General features: G+C 36.7%; 1 protein-coding gene across 3 annotated transcripts in view; it reads right to left on the bottom strand.

The window, feature by feature from the left end:
• The window catches only part of LOC131693408 (possible lysine-specific histone demethylase 1-like), a 303,638-nt gene that overhangs the window by 185,770 nt on the left and 97,748 nt on the right, over window positions 1–20,120 (bottom strand). For 2 of the 3 annotated variants that reach the window (XR_009306243.1, XR_009306242.1), the window contains exon 1: window positions 10,040–10,270. The exons of the other annotated variant lie outside the window; for it this stretch is intronic. The gene's annotated coding sequence lies outside the window, so the exon portion shown is untranslated. Of the gene's footprint in view, window positions 1–10,039; window positions 10,271–20,120 lie in introns of those variants that run through there. 3 annotated transcript variants of the gene reach the window in all.

Genomic DNA, 20,120 nt, shown 5'->3' on the forward strand with positions numbered 1-20,120 from the left:
ATGATCGCTGCCTTGAGACGCTGTTTGGAACTCCATCCGGTCCTGGAGCTTTGTGTGTGTGTGTATGTGTGTATGTATGTGCACAACAAAAGCACATCGGTTGCTCGGGGTTGGCGAACCGATGTTATCAAATTTATGTCTCGAATGAAAGGTACAACGTTCCCATAGGCTGCTATTTAATTTCGTTCAATTCCGACTTCCGGTTTAGGAGTTAGAGGCTGAAGAGTGCGGTCACGCAGGAAACTCTAATATAAATCGGAATAAGCATGTTATCTGAAAGATGCACAACTTCATAAAATGTGTTCTAAATTGCTTGGATTTATAGCTTCAGCCTACTAATCAAACCCACATTGACCACTTTGGACACTTTCGGCGAAACCGAAAGCTTCGGGAAAGTAGCTAAGTTCCTGAATTGAATTCGCATCTGCTTCTCAGAAATATCTGACTCGATTTTATCCAATTAAGTCTCAAATTAAGGTTACAGCATGACTGCTATAAAATTACAGTGGAATCGGAGTTCTGATTCCTGTGTAACGGGTCTAAACTATGTGAAATTCCCATATAAACCGGTATAGACGAATTTCGCTCTAAATCGTATTCAGAGTTGGCAGCACCCTCTCAGATTTTAATGAAACTTTCTGTACATGAATACTTTGTCACCAAAAGCCACTTTGCATACTTTGTTTTTTTCCAAAGATGATCTAGACTGTCTTTTGAAAAGGGTCAAACTTATTTTACCATTATTTTTCCAATGGCTATAGTCTAAAAATTACAAATCCTACAAAAAAAATGTTGTAGTAGTGATTTTCACAAAACTAGTCAAATTTTTAAATAAAAATATTGAAAAATTTCTTCAACGACTCCTACACTGAAAAAAAATCGATTTTAAAAATTTATAAACGATTTTCAAAAAAAAACCTATTTTTTTATTTTAATGAAATTTTGTTCCATTATGTCCCCTACCTACCGTCAAGAATTCAAGTTGGGCACTTTCAAGAAAAAAGAGTTATTTCAAAAAAACTTTTCCTTGTTCAAACTAAATTTTTTTTCCAGTGTTCTTTTTATCGAAAACTAAATCAATGAAAGTCACACTGCAACACGGTGCATAATACGAAAGTGCATGTTTTGCATGAAATGTTCATGCGCTAGAGTTCTCAATTTGGGAGTAGCTCCGGCATTTCCGACCGATTTTGATGATCAACGAGGAATTAAATGTTTTTTGCTGTTAATCAAGATTTTCAGGATAAAACACAAACCACGTTTGAACATTTTAAGTTCTAATGTGGTTTTGTGTTCTGTTTGACTAGCCCACAATCCATGCTAGGTCAAACGAAAAGTTTATTCAATGTTTGTTTTTGTAGCACCGTGCTATTAAACTTTATATGGTCGTATAAAGTCGTATGGGACCGTCAGCTTCGCTATATTATTGAAGCTTATGAAAATACCAAAATATCCATCAGTGCTATAGAACAACGTAACGTATCTCGTAACAATACGCACATTGAGCAACGCTTGCAAAATTATTCCGAAAAACAATTTGCGTACAGTTTGTATTTGTAATTACTGCCAATGATTTTTCAATTAGTCCTTTATCAATTATCGTCTAAATTCATTGCAAACCCACTAAAACGATTGCCTTGTTCAAATTTCAGAAACGGTCGTGTTTGCCTCGTATTCAACGGTTCACAATGACCCGAATTGCATTTCACAGCCACAGCTAATGGAACGAACCGGATGTCACCGAACCGGTGATGATGATATGTTCATGTTGCCAAAATTATCCTCGCATAATGTGTTACGAGCTACGTTTGTCCAAATTAGTAAGAAGGATGTCCTATTGCACTATTGACATTGTATGTGTACGGCCTTGATGGGTTTGCATCAAACCATCCTATTTTCCATCAGTGCAGCGAAAATTGCAATTCCATTTTCGGGGACCAAAGATAACTGTTATTTTCCTCACTTCCGTTTAGTTCAATTTGAAATAAATTTCCGTCACGTGGATTTTGATGACAGGGTTTGCTTGCGATATATGTATTAGTAATATGGCACACATAACGTTGATGTTCAATTCGGTCCAATGATGCAGTTTAAAATAAATACGAGAAAGAAAAAAAAATTGCTTGGTCCATTCACTCCAAGCTACGGTAACATTGGCAGCTAAAGGAAAACAATAATAAATAACTACACGCCGCAGCTATCACGGAACCAATCATCGTTCGTTCGAGATTCATTTTAGCGAGTGCATTTTTGTGTGGGCTGTCGCGTTGCTCGTCGACTCATCTATGTGGTGCAGATTCCGACACTATAGCTGTGCGGGATGCTGTTGGATATTTTCCATAGAGGTTTGCCCAGTCGAACTGATTCTTACTTGCCAGCACACATACACTGGCGCTGTTTTCCATAATTAGAGTGTCATTTATCAAAAACGCGAATTAAATATGCGCAGGGTGGAAACAACTTTAAGCGCAAATTATGCGGCGAATGCCTAGCGAAGGTGTCGCTTTGGAAGAGGTACTGCGTGGAAGTCTTTGGTGGGAAAACAGTGAATTCACATTGTTTGTCGCATATTGATAATTCGCCGCATAAATTCATATGCATATTCAGATCCTTATATCTGATGTTTTTTTGTCTTACACATTAATAGTCGCAGCCACGGAGCAAGCATTCCAAAATCTAGAATTCGTTATCAATAGTTTTCGATCTCGATGTTCCATTCCAAGAGATTGTGCAACAAGCAATAAGATTTGTATGGGCCAGTAAGCATCAGTACTCTGTGCCGTTATTAATGTAGAGATTCATTGTTTACTCACTGCTATATTTCATTGCGCTGAAAATCTTTTTTCAACCAAGTATTCGCCGTTTCGTTCGACTACCTTTTCTTATTCCTTTGATAAAAAAGAAATATTCAACTACTACCCTGATCAAACTGAGATTTGAAGTTGTCTAGAGAGAGAATTTTTTCCATCGATAGAGTACTGTAGCGAACGAAACAAATGGCACTATATCCGGGTTATATGCAGGATAAAACAGTTCATCCCAAACAGAATCCTCAAATTTTTTTTCGGATGGCGATTGAAAAAATGAGTGCCCATAGACGACTGATAATAAACGCTTAAGTCTTATTATAATCAGAAAAACGTTAAGTTTTATAATTAGGAACTTAGGAACACTACGTCGAATTAAACTTTTCAAAGATTGAAACATCTGTGCGCGTTTAGTAAAAGAAAAACCTTAAAACTTTTTCAATACCTAAATTTAGGCTGAAAAAAAGTTGACACAAATGTCAGAGCTTGAGTAAATTCATAACCGCCCATTTCTCACAACTTGCTTCCAATATCCCACAACGGATTCTCACACTACCTGACAACTGAAGATGCTCCACCAGCTGAATCAATTGGAAACTATATATTAAATTTACAAATGCATCATATCGAAAAGACCAACAATCTGATGATATCTAATCTAGTTCCCAGTGAAGAGACACGCTTACCTTAACCATCCGTGCACTAATATAATGAACATACGGTCTTTCGATCGATGGCTGAGCAATTTTCGCTCGGTCGTCTCAGTATGAATATGCACTCAGGCAGCAGACCGTCGCCGATGTCACTCTGTGCCGCGGTTGTGTTTGTCTTTATGTAGATTTATGCAAAAATACGGAACAGTCGACAGGCATCGCCTTCGTGAAAAGGCAAACTGATAAAATTGGCGCAAAACCGAAGCGTCGGGCATGATAATTTTTACCTTCGCTTATAAAAATGAAAAGGTATATATAAAAAGTCAAAGATTGCATACTAATGTGCAATCCAATGCACGCAAAAGTTCAGCCAGACATCAACATCTTCACGATTTCAACCTGTTCTCGGAAGAGTCATTGCAGTCTTCATCGTCTTCCTTGGCTATTTATTTTTGCACCTGGAACATGGGCATCGTCTTCGCCGGCAGCGGTAGCGGTGAAATGGTTCAGGTTCAGTTGCTGTTTTTGTCTTTGTCGTTTTTCTTCTTGAAAACGACACTTGACTGATAAATCGAGAGTCATCTGATACCGCGCAATAAGACTAGTGAATCACAATCCATGTCGGTCGCTATCACCGCAAATGTGGGCTCCGAACGACGATGGCCCAGATCAGATGCACCACGACACCACGAAGCCGAACCTGATCTTGACGGGAGGATGATAAAAATACAACACCAAAGGAGCTTGCGTAATGCTACCGACCATTAGTTGGTGACATTTCCAGCGAGTATTAGTTATTTTTATCAGCACTAGCTCTGCTGAAAACAATTTACATATTTACATAATTTACATTTCAATTGCGTTGTTTATGATATTATGAATAGGCTACCAAGATAATAATGCATCAATGTGAGAAGATTTGATCAGATGCAGTACGGGGTAATTAACCCTAAATCGTTTGTTGATCCAATTTCATTCACAAACTCAGAATACTTAGTTCATTTGAGAATTAATTTTGGAAACGTTTAGGATTTGGAAAGAGAAAAACGATGACGAGGTCGACAAGGTGTATTGTTTATTATTTATTTATTAGGGCTTTAACCTCGAGGGCCATTCGCCTAGCGTGTATTGTTGTGTATGAAGGCTTCACAGTATAGCCGAGAAATAGCTGGAAAAGTTAAAATTAGTTATGGAATTTTCGCTTCTACTTTGTCTCGTCAGAATCCGACACTAACTTAATGACAGGACTAAGCTAGCACCGAATTGACGCTAGCTCTAAAACGCAAAAAACAATTTCTGAGCAAATACCTAGTCTTTCGAGATGTCCCACAAGAAAAGGAGTTCTGATTAACCTGATGAGATATAATGAAGTCGAAACTTAGTTTAGCTTGGCAAGTCAAAGCAATATGCACAATGATATATTTCTCTTTGGCGGAGAAAATTTTTGGTAAAAATGCGTGCTACTTTACTTGTATTCGAGGGTCTAGATCACAAATAACCAATCGAAGTAGCTTTGACTGCATTGGCCGCCTATGACAATTCTTGCTGCCCCCGTCGAGCTTTTACGGAATTTCAAGCAGTTTTAACTGTTGGTTCCGGAGTTACAGTTTGGTAATTAGGGTGGGGCAAAATGATCGTTTTTCCAGCACAGCACTTTTTTTAATTCCCTTTGGGGTCCCAAGTAACCGTGCAAAATTTGGGGTCGATTGGTTTTGACCCGGCGTAGCGCATTGCGTTTGAAAGTTGTATGGAAATTAGTATGAGAAAACCTGCTTTTTTGCATTTTCAGTTCTATTGACTAGAATTCATCCTGCAGTGTGCAATTAATTAGATAAAAATATAGTCCAGGATATGCTGAACAACTTTGCCAAAGCATGTATGGTGTTAGAATGTCTCTATAATAAGTTATAGCTGTTCAAAGTTCAATAGTTCGAATTAATTACCAAAAATCATTTTCTTTGCCAACACTGCCGGTGTACTATTGATATTTTACATAGCATACCGAAACAACATCACATAGATTAGATTTACCAAATTGGTATGTTTGGATGAATTATTCAAAAACCTTAGCTCAATTTCATGGGCGTAGATAGTTGAGTATTAGGGCGTAGTGAGGGGGCGGCTTTATTATATATGCACAAATTCGAACTGAAATAACGTAGCACTGAATACGGATAATATTTATAAACGCTAGTGGTCAAATGAAATGAAATAGTCTATTAGCTGTATAAGCAAATTCATTAGCCAAAACTTATAGATAAGCGTTATTGTTTAAAAACTAAAGGGTCTGAAGGGAATTATAAAAAAACATGAATGACCGCGAGGAATTCACAAGAATAATATTTTAAAATGATTTGTTCAATTCTTCGCATAGCTTTTAAAATATGAAACTTTTAAAAACACGCTTGTTTACGATACGCTCCATTTTAAAAAAATAATTGTAGTGTATTTAAACTTGACTTTTCATTGATCCGGCGAAAAAAAATTTCGTGTCAATTTACATTTAATTAATCTTTCGTTCATATTTTATACTTTTTTTTATATTTAGCGTAACTGTAACTAATATCTTATATATTATAGAGGGAATACCTGTAACTGCAAATCAAATGAAAAAGGGCCTTTTCTTGCTTAAACAGTAATTTTTAGGTACCAATATTACCATAGTCAAATGCTATGAGCTAGGAGCGGACAATTACGAATTTAGAATGCGTTTTAGTCGAAATTGATAGAAAAAGATATAGGAAAACTCCCCCTTTTAGTTTAGTCGGTGAGTTTTGGTTGGTTAAATTTTTCTTACATTTTATCATTAAGATATTTCAATTCAAGACAAAATTTAATAAATCAATTTCAGGAAAGCTTAACAGTTTTTCATCAAAATGCGTTTGTGGATGGATCAACTAGGCGAAAATATGCAAACAATGCAGCTTTCAGATTCAGTTTTTCAATAATCATGCAAACCAAAAGGGTGAAACTTTTGCATGAAGCGAAAGCAAGAAAGATACAATTTTATTTTTTAATATATAAAGAAGTATGAGTTTTTAATGAATAATAATGAAAAAGTATTGATAATAAAATGTGAAAAAGTTTATTCCTATGCAGACATTTTCTAAGACTTTTATCATATTTATGCAGCTACAAAGAACTAAACATTTCATGAACTTTCAAGAGACCTGGTATAGGTTATAGGACTTATCAAATGCTATGAAAATAGTTTGATTAATCTTTTGTACCCCCAAATTCTTGATTTATAGCCAAAATCCATTTTTTTGGGACTATCGGCACTAAAAAATTAGCTGCGCTTTAATTTATCAGCCAATTTTCGAATAAAATATTTGATTTTAACAGTTCCGGTAACAAGAAAAATAAATCTATCCAACGGTTTACTATATGATGCTGTTTTGTAAGAAATAATGCACAATTTTTGGACAGCAATATGAAAATTGAAATTCATTTTTAATTCTCTGAAAAAAACGGCACATTTTCTCAAGGACACCCCCTAGTTTTAACATAACTTCCAAAGAACATTTAACTCCGTGTGCACCGACTTTTGATCATAAAAAAAAACCTGTTTTAAACCACCTAGTGGTGCAATTGTGCCTTTCTCATTTCTCTAAACTATGGCACGGAGGCTGTTTATGTTCAACATAATTGTGGAAATGTCCATTACATTCTTAGTACACTTTGCACTTATTCACAATGGCATGCCAGCCACGAACTTGATGAGCTACGTGTCGACGGTGAAACACTTGAAACAAAAAAATATCATACTCCATTAGTCTAATCAGCATTAGATCAATGTTATCTGCTTGCTAACTCATTTTGTCATGCGGGGATGGGTATGTGAGGAGGGCGAAAGTCCCATGAACGAACGACTCCCCAGCTTAAATTGGTATGCTTTGTAATACAGTGGTGGTTTAAAGATGATGGGGTTGAAAGGGAGGGGTATGAGGTGGTGGTCTGAGGGGTGATTTAAAGAGATTTTTAAAGGAGGGGAGTGAGCAGTAGAGGGGGGGTGTAACCCCTCTCCGTAAACCATCAACTACGCCCCTGTTAAAATCCAGAAACCTTATGCGAGTCGAAAAAAAAATTAGGGGATTAGGTTGACGTTTTTCAGAGTGATTGCATAACCTTTCTATATGAGAAAAGCAAAAATGTGCAAAATCCAAAAAAGTGAATCTTCGTCAAATTTTTTTCGTGTTTGCATCAAATCTCGACGTTTTATGCACCTTGAATACATTTAGCATCAAAAAAAATTCTATTTTTAATTTTTCCTATAGTTTTTATGAGAAATTTCTGTGTGGCCGCACTCTGAAACCCGTAATTCCGGAACCAGAATTCCGATCGATCCAAAATTCAATAGCAGCCGATGGGAAGGTTACACCTTTCATTTGAGACTAAGTTTGGGCAAATCGGTCCAGCCATCTCTGAGAAAAATGAGTGACATTATTTGACACATACGCACATACATACACACACACATACACACACATACACACACACACATACACACATACACACACATACACACACATACATACACACATACACACACACATACAGACTTTTTCCGATCTCGACGAACTGAGTCGAATGGGATATGACACTCGGCCCTCCGGGCCGGGATTAGGTTGACGTTTTTCAGAGTGATTGCATAACCTTTCTATATGAGAAAGGCAAAAAGGGTCGAGAAATAGCGGAGTTATTGGATTTTGTCTAAATTAGGAATTGTTTCCCATGACTCTTAAGGTGTATGTAGCACTGCTGCTGTGATCAGCATAGCACCGACAATTCCTGGTTTGGGAAAAAAATAATAACTCTGCCATTTATAGATCGATTTTTTTTTTCGAACAATTAAATGTTCTTTCGAATTATCATTAGATCTAGTACATGACTTTGAAAAAATGTTTAACTATTTGCATGTTTCCATGCAACAAATTCAATTTATTTTTTATCTCTTTCTTCTTTCCAGAACCGAATTCGAAAGTCGACTGAAAAATTGAAGAACAGCAAATTTATCAGTGCCGAAGTCCCAAAAAATGGATTTTTTGTTATTGATGAAGATTTTGGAAGCATAAAACATTTTCCAAATAATTTTTAGTATTGCCTTACAACCTATACCAGATCTTTTGAAAAAGAACAAAATCACTATAGCACCGTGTAATCAAACTCTTTTGATAATAATTATAAAAACCTGTTTTAATCCACTTAGTGGTGCAATTGTGCCTTTCTCATTTATCCAAACCATGATTTAATGGCTGGTTTTGTTCAATATAACATTGTTGAAATGTCTATTGCATTCTTATTACACTTGATGAGCATATATAACTGCACGACTGTCACGAACCTGATAAGCAACATGTCGATACTGACACACTTGAAACAAACAAAAATATAATATTTATATAGCTTAATCAGCGTGAGTTCAATGTTGTCTTCATGTTAACTTCTTGGTGGAGAACGGAAGGGATATAATTAGTGGGAGGGGGAGGATGCGTCGGGAATCATCTAACTTATTGTAGTGTACGGGGTGGATGAAGGGAATGCATGCGGGAGGTTGGTCTGAGAGGGTGGGTGGTGAGAGAGGGCGGGGGGTTGAGAGGTAAGAGGTGGAGGGGTAGATGGAAGGTTTAACACCAAACTTCATATTATACCTTCCATTTGAGACTAATTGAAATTTGGTTGTCATCACCGAAGTGGCTTTAGATGTGGAATTTGCCCGGAACCCCGGGACTTCCGGAATTATCGATAGTGGACAATACATTCCAATAATTTTTGATTGGCCATCAGTAATCTAGGCCTGCGAATCGAAGTAAATTGATGTTCATTTCAATAGATTTTAAACCTATGAGGTATTACGATTGTACAGCTTTCTATGAGAAATTCCTATGTGATTGCAGTTACCAACCTGTAACTCCGGAACCAAAAGTCAGAACTGAATGAAAGTCAATAGCAGTCAATGGAAGTATTATATCTTTCATTTGAAATCAAGTTTTTAAACATCGGTTTAGAGTTTGCTGGCAAATAGGTGTGACAATAGCTCGGGAATTGGACGAGTTCCCAGGGAGCATCAAGATCCGTCATAGGTGACCAATGTGGTCAAAACTACTTTAATTGGTCATTAGTGGTCTAGACCCGCAAATCCAAGTAATGTTGAACGTATTTGAATATGTATTACATTATTCGGTTATCATAGGGTTATCAGTTTTTATGGGAATTTGCAGTGTGACCGCACTCTTCAACCCATAACTCCGGAACCGGAAGTCCGACCATCAAAAAAATCAATAGCTTCTTGTGGGAGCGTTATACCGTTCATTTGAAACTGAGTTTGTGCAAATCGGTTCAGCCATCTCTGAGAAAATTTAGTGACATTATTTGACACACACATACATACACACATACATTCACACATACATACACACATACATACACACATACATACACACATACATACGCATACACACAGACATTTTGCGATCTCGACGAACTGAATCGAATGGGATATGACATTCGGCCCTCCGGGCTTCGGTTTGAAAGACTTGACTCTTTATATGAGAAAGGCAAAAAGGGTAACAAATTTACCTGTTTACTCCGAGTGGCAAAAACCTCGCACCGCTACTGGTGCCCTTAACGCGCAAATGTGGTGTTCTCGCTGGTGGCAGGATTTGCGAGTCGTATTATCCGTACGGCAGAGTAAATTTAGGACGTTTCTGGGCGAAAACTAATTACTCATAACAGCGACACAAAACGGATTAAATACTATTTATTGCGCACAAAATACACGATAATATTATCACAGACATGTTGACTGGGCCGGTTTACGTTGCGTACTACTGATGAACGATCGAGAGTGGATGATACTTGCCGATGTAGAAAATACTTGGAAGAGCCCGAAGCCGACGGTAAGTAGTCAATAGCGATGAGCCGGAACATGGGGTTTAAAACAATTTTCTCTTAAGTGGAGAAACATTTTTTTACCTAAATTTTCTCCAAGGAGAAATACAGCGCAGAATTTATTGATAAATTTGAACATTTCAAAGCAATTCCTTTAACAGCACTGTTAATGAATGAGACTGATATAGCATCCTGAAAATTGGTAAGTTTCTTCTAAACTAATCCCAAAATAGATTAGCCATTTCCCAATCGAACGAATCCCGGTAACAAAACATTTCCGTTCCCATCTGTTTTCCTTAACGATTACCTCACGGATTCGCAGTAAAGTCTGAATATTTGTTATTCTACCCCACAAAAACTGCGTACGAGTACGGCTTCAGTTTGTCTTACTAACAGTGAAGATGACATGACTACAGACTTCCGAAGACAACATCATCAGCTCTACCATAATACCATCATTCTTCCGAACCATCAAAGCTTGCTTTCAATCAAAACCTTAATCCAACCTATCAATAAGGAACCATTTTTCATCTGTTGTTTATCATTCGCGCAGTGTCCTTTGTTTTGCCACCACGGGAGAAAAGCTTCAGGCGTCTTACGGTTTCATTTGATTGTTTTTTATATTCTCCCCGGACAAAGTTGCAGTGGTGGTGGATTTACAGCAAGGACTTTTCCGGCAAGCGCTCCATTTTTCAATATACAGGGGAAAGTATGCAGGTTTGGTCACTGTAGGGAAGATGGACACTTGGTGTATCGCATAAACACAGACTAACAGACATAACACTCAGAAATCATGCTTCGGCCGTTTAAAAGGTCATTTTAAATTGCTTTAAATTGAATATACTGTGAAAATTTCATTTTCCATTTTTTCAAACTTTTAAATTTTGTCAACAAAAATCTAAAGAAAAATTTAAATCAGTATGAATGTGATTGCATGTTGGAGAACTTAACGGTAAGAAAGTTTTTCTAACGGTAGTTTAATACATGTTTATAAATTTCATGCTAATTGAAATACAAAACTGTAATACTAAAATCTTCTAAAATGCGATAATTGTCGAAATATTTGAAGTTTTTATTCACAAAATAAAAAAAATGGAATTCAAATTCTTAAATTAAATTTTTGTTTTTTGTGAAAAATGACACAACTTTTTTTTCAATGTATATATTTTTCGTGCAGAAGTATTAATTCTCTGTAACTCGTTCTCAGATAGTTTTGTTGTATAAAATACGTTAATCGAATAATTTTTATTTGAAAACGCTGTAGAAACTTTCACGCCCTTTTAAAAAATTGATCTTCAGTCAAAATAATCTTATTAACTGTAAAAAATGTGTTGTCTTCCATACCGGTGTAAAGTTTCATCGGAATCTAAGATTTTTGGTCTGATTTTCGTAGAATTCCTCTGATGCTACACGCATAATTGTGCGTGTCTCATGTCCTAGAGGTTTCCTTATATGCATGAGATAATTACGCGTAGAGCGACAATATATTTGTCACAAGGAACTAAGTATTTGCCGCCTGCCCGATTCTCCTTAATTGATGTAACACTGTCGTGCAATTAATAAGAATTACTAACCGCTCTGACATCCGCAAATTTCCATTCATTATTTGTCTTGTCTATCTTGTCGTTCTATTTATCGCTAGTCGTCGCGTCGTGCTAAGTTTCGCTCAAAGGGTTAAATGTTATTTGCCATAAACAACGAACGACGTCGGGCAACGACGCAATGGTCATAATACATTTTGCGTCATAAAAACGTCGAAAACAAACCCGCACGCACCCCTTCCGGAGAGCTAAATTGTTTTATCGTTTTACGATGACGTTTCCATTGACTACCTCGATCGTCGTCGTCGTTGGAAATTAGACCATTTAAAGTTCACCTCCACACTCAGCTTATAATTTGCCGAAGAACTTTTGACTCTGACTGCATGAGCGATGAATATGGGTCGTATATCTTTCACATTCGTTGCGTCGGTCTTCGAACCAGAAAACAAAACATCACACACCAAGATCCCAAGATCAAAGTAGAAGAGTGAAACGAAAGCGATTACGTTCATCAAAATATTGTCGTATCTTTATAATTTATTGAGTAATTTAAGCTAATTTTGTTTACATACATCAACTTCCGCTGTTCGGTCTCACTTTTCGGTGGGTGGAGTTGATGAGCAAGCGCAAGGAAATGCTCTGAATGAATTGGTGCGTATAGACAACATGGATGGGTCGGATCTATATCATAGAACCTGTGCCAGCCGACAGCTCAGAAATGCCTTCGCGTCAGACAGTCGATCGAAAACGACGGCAACTTGTTGACATAACTTGCACACCGTTTTCGTTTACTATCTTTTATTATTTGCTTAAAAGCGAAGAAAAAACAACTCGAAAACGATCTGTTGGTCGCTTTCCGCGCGCGATTTGTCGGGAAATGTGTCGTAATGATAAGTATCGAATCGTGTTCTATGCCATCCAAAAAGCACCGGCTAGCACCGCTCGGCAGTAGCGGGGACGCGTGGAGGTTAGTCACTGAACATGTGCCAGACTAGAGAAGATTCACAGGAAAAATAAGTGTCGATAGCGTCGCACTGATGCCTCAAAAACATCTGACAAGCTAAATACATTTGTTCAATGGTGTACACCATTGCGGATGGGACCGACTTTTTATAAATTTAGGTCACATGTCTGCAAATGATACTCGAACTTGTCCTGCACTTATATTTGGTTTGATTTGTCGTGACTAACAATAAACGTTTTAATATACGGGCCACTTTTGAAATTTTTGAAAAAAAAAACGCGAGTGATACTTTTTTATCGTTGTAATAAACGAGAAATTTCCAGTCTATCTTGGGTGTAAATTAAATGGAATGATTTGCACTGTTCAACAATGGAACAATAAGGCTACAATAAAATTTGTTCTCTTGTTTTTGCTTGCAGTGCAGTGCTTTTCTTATTCATATTATGTCACCTACCGGTGAAACTGCTAGATGGTGAGTTTCATGTCAATTATCGAAAGCAATTTAAGCACGTTGGTTCGGTAGCTAGATTTGTGCATTTCCTTCAAATTTTAAACAGACACTCCTGTTTGTTGCTCGAGTTTGCATAATGCAAAATTCAGCATTGAAAATAAAAAAAAAACACTTTGCGTGAAGCGAATTGATCGAAATTTTTGTACATTATGGTATAGTGTATGATTTCAAAAACATTCTGAATTTTTTCTTTGCAAAAATATCGACAAACGACTCGGTGTGTAGAACGTTTCCGGAAAAAAACATGATTTGCGATGTTACATGCCATTCAAAAACTACTTTAGCGATTTCTTTCAAACTTTGAATACACATTATATGTAAAAATACCTAACCTTTACGTTGAGTTTTCGAGATAAATTCTCATATTTTTACTCAGTTTAAATAAAAAAAATTCTATTTTTAACGTAAAATTTTGCCTTTTTATGAGTAAAACCTACCTTAGCTGAAAAATTATCTCAAAAACTCAACGTAAGTAGTTTTTGAATGGCAGGTAACACCGCAATTCATGTTTTTCCAGAGACTTTCTACAAAAATCTTCGTCGCCGAGTCGTTTATCGATATTTTTGTATAGAAAAATTACAGAATGTTATTGAAATAATTGGTTATAATGATCAAAAGTTTTGATCAATTCTCTTCACTCAAAGTTCCAAAAAAAAATCGCGAGATATTTTCAGTCACGTAGAGTCACACATACGAGCGTTTCAAAAAAAGATATCCAACCATTTCCACGTCGAGAAGAGCCGCGGCAAACACGATAACTCTTGATAAAATTGTCTGACAGGACATTCAATAAGATTTGTAAAGCTTAGACTTGTTACTATTTTTAAATTACCGCAAGGTTCTGCTGTATCGATTTTATTCCCAATTTTTGGCAAATTTAAGACTACGAAAATAGAAAAAGAATGATCGCATAGGCGAGGCGAGGATTAGCAAATAGTTTCAAATGAGAGGACTAACGTGACTATTAGATGCTATCATTTTTGTTTTTTGTTATTTTTTTCTGAGAAATGGGTGATTTTTTCAAAATACGATATGTTTTAAGTGAATAACTTTCGAACAAAGCAATTTAGTACAGTTATGCACATAATTAAAAAGCTCATGAAATAACTTTATAACAAAATAGATTGTCAAAATCTGTTCATGAACGGCAGAGATATTAAATATTTTATATTTTTAGGCTTCATTTACCAGTACCACAGTACTTACACTGACTTCTTCATGTTTGACTGCTGATTATCTAATAAGAGTTGCTTAGGAAGTGGTAAGTAGGAATTCATTCCAATCCGACCCACATTAAAACCTCAAGTAAAAAGGATAAGGTAGACGGAAAGTGTTGATGCTTCACCAACTTAACGGAAGGATGATGATTCATCAGACTCTTCCATAGGTGTCACAGAGTTGGTGGTTTGGAAGGGTATAAGGTCTAAGATTCGCACCAAGCAAGCGATGCGACCTGTGAAGCATGGTTAATTAAGTTGTAGTTTAGTTGGTTTTCGAGCACACGATCACTCGAAAAAGAAAAGATCATATTTAGTTTTTGGTTCTTTTTAAACTCTGGGTAGCCGGCTACCGAGAGTATCCTATGTTTTCTAATCAAAAGCAATTTGAACTCCACACAGCCGCCGACCGTGGAAATATTGCCTAGAAAAGCTAATCTTATCTGCACAATGGGCCGGATCACTATTTATTGTGACAGTATTCATAAAAATTTCGCTTCCTTTTCTACGATATATTTATTGGGTTGAAAACTACCGAGTGATGAGACGTTGTACAGAAAAAGAGTTATGATAGCTCGAGATGTTCTAAATTAAGGAAAGAATTTCTTATTTTCCATATCGCATTGTTTGTGAAATACACGTATTATCGTTCGTATGAACGATAATATCGAATATTGAAGGGAAATACAAAGTTAACCTGATGCACGGGCTTGTTTTCAATAACTGAACTTGAAATTAGATTCATAAAAACAGACGCTACGAATTTTCAGTACATATTGATCCGTGATCATCGATACTAGTCAGATTATAGTCCTGTTAAGGCTGATTTCTGTACAACTATTTATTGAGACATAAATATTAATCGAGGGTTGTATACAAACCGAACCTACAAAAGAAAACCAAGAAATAATTTTGAGCTGCCCAAAATAATCATCACTTGTACCGAAAGATTCACTCTGCAACCAAAAATCCGGATACGCAATACATTACTGCTGGCTAGTTACATATCAAATGATATGAAGTTCCGTAATCGGACTCGCAAAGATCAAAAGAATAATACTCAGCACGCTGAATAGTAGCCATGTGCTACTATTGGTATGCTGCTACTATGAGTGAGTTTGTTTTATCCACGACCTCATCATATTCACGTGGAGATGCGATCGTTGGAAGATACCCATGAAACCTAGTCGCCAAGCCCTCATCGTAGAGGTCCCAGTTTGTAGATTTGGGATTACGATATGTGACGGTATCTAGTAAGACGTTTAAATGATGAAAGACGATGTACTTATGATCAACCAGTTTGCAAACTCATGCGTAATACTTTCAGACCAGAGAGTTAAATTTAACACTTCTTCTCTGCCAGATCGTGCAAATGTTGGGCGATTTACTACATTAAGTATGTGCAGATTTGTACCGCTTAAGCATTTCATCAATTTGGTGCCTCTCAAATTGATATATGAGCTGCCCCGAATTATGTGGTGGGCTTTTTCATCACTGCCAAATATGAGGGGAAACCCATTTCTGCCACAGTATGATAGAACACTTTTGAAATCATCAGAAGGTGATGGTTCATTATGCGGCAAATATGCCGAACAATAGACATAGTTCTTGTTTATGTTATCAGCAGTCATATTGACTGTGACAGTACAAATATCACCAGTTGTGAGGTCGGATATAAGACATGAGTCAATATCACTATTCTCAAGTATACATGGACGAGGTATTTCACGTGGATTTATCATGTCATTTTTTGTTGAAAGCTTTCCAACATAGAAGTTTCCTTTACGGAAATACGGTTCTTGGACCAAAGCTATAGAAGGTTTTCCTTCCTGTACAAGGCGGGATATATTCGTTGTTGCTGTACGTTTATGCTGAAGATTAATTTGTGCTACTCTAACCATACTCGATCACAGCACAACGCATTTCATCATTAGCACTTGTTGTACAGCAGCTAAAATATTCCAAACACGTTGGCTTATAATAACCTATACCGCCCATAAAAGCATGAGTCCCATATTGAAAAACACTGTTGAAGATTTACATTCTCATTGAGCCTTATTTGTGTATTGTGATTCAGTGGTGATACAGAATACAATCCAACATTTAACTCATTTTCGACAAAAACCCATATGTGACTCTTATGCTTTTATGGGCAGTATAGCAAACCCCGAAATGGGTATTGGGGGCATGACCACCATTTAAATCCCACGATTTGCGAAGAAATAAATGTCCACTGTGTCAGAGACTCACTTAACACGGTAAGGGTAAGACCCACGATACTCCGTGCGCGGCTGGTATATTTTAGTCCTGCCAGCCATTCAGTCCTCGGCACGGAGAAACATCTTGAGGAATCGTATTTTACGACATACAAGCAGGAACCCAGTGGATCAATCCTTGGTTGAAAAACTTCAACCCGCCGGATGTCACACTGCCTCTAGGCTGGTTTTGTCCGGAGAAAGATAATATACTGTTATCAACCTCCTAGTGGACCCCAGCCGGAATATAGTGAAATAACACCGTAGTTTTTTGTTTTACCGAATTTGTACGTTCATATAAATTATTCAAAAGCATTTGCCTAATATTATAGGCGTAGTTAAATGATGATAGGGTCGGTTGAGCTGGAGGGGATTGGGGTCGAATTGATATGTCCCGGTTATTTATTCAAAAACGTTTGATATTATACTAGTTATTGTTCAATTTGCGTTTCGACTTCGTCTCATCAGAATCCGACACTAACTTAGTTAACGGACTAAGCTAGCGCCAGATTGACTAGCTCGCAGACGCTATTTTGTTCCTGAACAATCCCCTAGTCAAGCGTGATGTTCCGCAAGAAAAGAAGCTCATTTTAAGCTGACGAGAATCATTGAGATCGAAACATTTGGTTTGGCTTAGCAGGCCAATGCAAGATACACTCCCTATGTAATATTTCTCCTTAGTGGAGACCACTTTTGGTAAAAACTATTTTTTCTCCATTAACGAGAAAATTGTTTAAAACCATCTTTGCGCGCGAAGAGCACAAACCCTCTAATTTGTATCTAGTTAATGAATTTTCTTGCGGGACATCACGCATGAGTAGGGATTTTCTCAGGAATACAAATTATGTCTGTTTTTTGGAGCTAGCGTCAATCCGGCGCTAGTTTAGTCTGTTAACTAAGTTAGTGTCGGATTCTGATGAGACGAAGTCGAATCGCAAATTCAATAACTAATTTTAATAATAATTTTAATCAATTTTCTCCTTAATGGAGAATACATAATTTTTACCCAAAATTGCATAGTTTGAGTTATGTTTTGAAGGGATGATCTTTTCGGATAAGAAAATAGTTAATAAACTGGGTTTCTTGTGAATTTTTGGCTAAAATCGTAAATTAGTTTCTCGCTTCGTTCGCTTAGTCAGTCAAGGTGATTAAACTGCATTGAAAAGAGCATCTTAGACAACGAGATCATTATCGACTTTAATACCGTTGATCTAAGTGAGGATAGAGGAGATATATTATGACTCAATTCTTCTTTCCTATTACGCATATGAGATTGAGCAAATGTATTTGAATAATTCACCTGAACAAACCAACTTGGCAATATTTCAGTAATTTCAGTCTGAACCTGTTTACGTGTATTATAAATAAAATACAGCATTCACACCTCACACACACAACCGATCATCCCTTTCTTCTAGCTACACTACCAGTCAAAATTTTAAGTTCACTCGCTTATTTTAATTTTTACATAATTGAGTGGGATTCTCAGTAGACTTTGACAAGCACGTGCGTCTTCACTATATCATGTTACTACACGCTACTGGTCAGAGTGTAGAAAGGGTTTTGATGTCTTTGAGTGACGCGTAGATCACAAACAATCTTGTTATGACAGGTTGTATTCTTTTGATGCGTCGAGGACATAATACGTGTAACATCTTAGTGCTATGAGAGCTCACTCCAAAAATTATATTCCAAAATGTTTTTATATTTTTCTATATTAAAAGGTAAGTGGAAAATTTTTATATTGAAAATCGCAACTGTCGAAAAAATATCTATTCAAATTGACCTAATTCGAAGATTATCATCTCATTATTGAAAAGTGAAAAAAACTACAAATTAACTATAAATAATAATAATTAATAACAATAAATGAAGAAAACCATAGCTTTTTGAATATTACATTATCATTGTAGGGTGAACATAAGCTTTTGACTGGTAGTGTACGTCTATGAAATTAGGTTATTGCTTTTGAGTAATTTAGCCGACTCCAAATTTTACGTAGCTAATTGGAACCCTAAATGGGACCAAAAACATTATGTTGAAATGTCCACAATTTTAACCCGCTTTCGAATTGAGCAGATTTATCTACACTTTCACCTTAAACTATACAAGTACTTTTGGAATACTTCTTGAAGCTGTGCACGTTCTAGGCGTCTTGGGCGAGCACCATGCTGGGAATAACTTCTCCAGGTAATCACACAAACATATTAATTTAAATGAATACTGATTAAAAGAATGTACTCAAAAGTAAGCTGTGCATCAAAAATGGATTCAGTCATGATCGGTATTTGCAAAACAAATACAGGAAAAACATTCAAATGATTGATTAAATGCGTTTGGCGGTTTTTTCGAAGAAAAATATAAAGTTAAAATGCGCCAGCCTACTGCAATGAACAAGCACAAACATAAAGGTGTTTGCCAACACATCAGTCAGGGAACTTATGTTCGCATAAGTTATTTATTAATAAGACACGATTCGTCCTAACTAAACATCAAAATATCATCAATGGGTAGGACATTCCAATATTACTAGATAATTCTGGTTAACCAGGTAATTATAAAAGTGAATCGCTGACATCAAATTACGATTAATTTAATTTCTTATATTTATACCCGCAGATGTCGTAATTGATCACATTTCTTTCGTAATCTAGATAAACTTTATGGTTTATACTTTCCTAGCTCAGTCGGCAGTTGGCTCATTCTCTTACGGTTTTATGCCGCTTATAGTTCAGCCTGACAAACTAGAGTTCAGCGTTTTTGTACACTCGTTTAAGGCAACACATACGAAGACAAACCAACGCAACGGTTTATCCAGCCATGCATCCAACCAGTTGCAGGTTGCGCGTCCGTGCTTAGCCATGAGTAGTTATCTTTGTCGTGTAGATTTTCCACAAGCTCCTAATTAGTGACTTGTTTAAAGATTCGACGCCAGAACGAGCGAGCATCACTACCTGAAGGCAGTTTGGTGGTGACAGGACGGGGAACCCTTTATAGATTTTTCTGACGTTTCAACTCGGATAACGAATGAGTTATGAGACATGATTGACAAAACCTGGAGCGCAAAAGTAGCTACTCCCCGTTGTCAATTAAAGTTCGCTTTTAATGGACGGGCAGCGCTGCTTATTTGATGATAGGATCGTTAAATTTTAGAGTTAGCTGCTTCGTCATAAAATACGCTTTTATGGCACGAATTATGTTCCACGATTGTTTAGACTAATTCTATGAAGAATTATTACACTTGTTTTGTTTTATAGCGTTCAAATAAATTTCGTTTCGAG

Source organism: Topomyia yanbarensis, chromosome 3, assembly GCF_030247195.1.
Source record: "Topomyia yanbarensis strain Yona2022 chromosome 3, ASM3024719v1, whole genome shotgun sequence".
NCBI classification, from domain to species: Eukaryota; Metazoa; Arthropoda; class Insecta; order Diptera; family Culicidae; genus Topomyia; species Topomyia yanbarensis.